Source organism: Echinops telfairi, unplaced genomic scaffold (assembly GCF_000313985.2).
Source record: "Echinops telfairi isolate 266 unplaced genomic scaffold, ASM31398v2 ScPeMD7_7457;HRSCAF=8495, whole genome shotgun sequence".
Classification (NCBI taxonomy): domain Eukaryota; kingdom Metazoa; phylum Chordata; class Mammalia; order Afrosoricida; family Tenrecidae; genus Echinops; species Echinops telfairi.
In genome coordinates, this window is record NW_022111357.1 from 38681255 (window position 1) to 38683124 (window position 1870).

Consider the following 1870-nt stretch of genomic DNA (forward strand, 5'->3'; position numbering starts at 1 on the left):
TTGTGCCAAGCACATTTGTACATTTGTTGCCATCATCATTCTCAAAACATTTTCTTTCTACTTGAGCTCTTGGTATCAGCTCCTCATTTTTCCCTCATCCTCCCTCATTCTCCCTCCCTCGTGAAACCTTGATAATTTATAAATTATTCTTATTTTTTCATGTCTTACACTGTCCAGTGTCTTCCTTCACCCACTTTTCTGTTGTCCGTCCCCCAGGCAATAACTTGTTTGAGCAGACAGTACTCATAACTAAGAGGGTTTATTAGGAAAGTTAATAGGTTACCACTAGTCAGGATCAGCAAGCACTACAGATACAGTCATTGGTCCATAGCAATAGCTCTCTTCCAGCCAGCAGCCAAGTCTCCATCTCTCTGCCACACGGTCCTGAGGCCAGGAAACCAGGTCATCTCTAGGTCTTATCCCAGTCCCTGTGGGCTCTGGTCAGATGCGGAGTAGGTACACTTAGTCTTGGTATTGCTCTTCTGAGCGGTCTCTGCTGTGGCTTCCAAGATGGCTCATCCCTACAGGCCGGAGGATGGCAACACAAACTGATGAGTGCCCTGTGTCCACAGTCTCCTCAGTCATCAGTGGGAGTTAGAGACGTGGGTAGAAGAGCCGGAAGAGGAGACGCATCCTGTACAGTGTTGTCTTCTGGCTAAGCGTGTGCTGCATGCTGTGTCCACACCTCCCGTTTCCCTTCTCAGCTTGGTTTTGTTGTCCTTTGGGTTGCTTATGGACTTATTAATTTTTTTAATGTGGGGTTCTATTTCTGGGTTCTCTCTTGTTTCAGTGTTTTTTGCTTTTTATTTGTCTTAATGTCATGTTCTTTATTACCATACTACTAGATTGTTCTCCAACGTTTTTCTCCTTTTAAAAGCTGTTCAGCTGTTTTAGATCCTTTGTATTTCTATATGAATTTTAGAATGAACTTCAAGTTTTTCTACCCTATTAAGAAAAAAAGCCCTGCTGGGATGCCATTGACGCTATTGCGCAATCTGGGGAGAATTGAAATTGAGTCCTCTGAGTGCAGTAGCACTCTCCATTTTAATTTATTTTTCCTTTCTCCACGTGTAATGCCATGGCTGGTGTGGATAACCCCATGATTATCGTCTGTTGGATTTGGATCCTGTCCTTGCTAACCTGGCGTCCTAGTTCTGGAAGCCTTTTTGTAGGCGCCGCTGACTGCATGTCCGTGGGGCTTTGCTTCCTGCCTTCTGGTCTGGGTGTCTTCTCTGTCTTCTTCGTGCTGCACTGGCACCCCAGGACCTCTGGGACCACGCGTAGCCGTGTGGGAGTGGGCAGCCTTGCCTTGTTCCTGCTTTCTGGGCAAGAGCTGCTACTCTTTCGCCATACGTTTGGTCAGCAGTGGGTCACTATGTGTGGGGGAAGCCAGCCCCCTACAACTAATCATGGGTTCCATAGGTGCAGTTGTACGTTTAAAATACCTATATAGCTTATCGTAAAGTCTCGAGTAATAGGAGAGATCAGAGAGAGAGTAACATGAAGGAGTCAGACACATCTCATGGTAGCATGCTCACCTCCTGGACAGCCATGATCTCAACAGCCAGGTCCATGCACAGCACGGCAGAGAGGACAGGAGAGAGCAAGGGCGTGAGAGAAATTCATTGCTAACCAAGGCTTATATATCTTTGGGGACGTGCATGCCCCCCAATTACAGGTAAAGAACAGGAAGGGGTTGTACAATAGGCATAAGCATAACAGGAAGGGGATGAGCTAGGGGTGTACACATAATAGGAAGGGGAGGGACTAGGGGTATACATGTGACAAGAAGGGTGGACCCTAGACTCAATATGGCAGCCTAACCTTGGTCACCCTGGAGTGGGCTTGACCTCCCTGGGCTCTCCTTCAG

General features: G+C 47.1%; 1 protein-coding gene across 1 annotated transcript in view; it reads left to right on the forward strand.

The window, feature by feature from the left end:
* Nucleotides 1-1870, forward strand: part of NOL9 (nucleolar protein 9) — a 43568-nt gene that overhangs the window by 9631 nt on the left and 32067 nt on the right. The gene's annotated exons all lie outside the window — the stretch shown is intronic.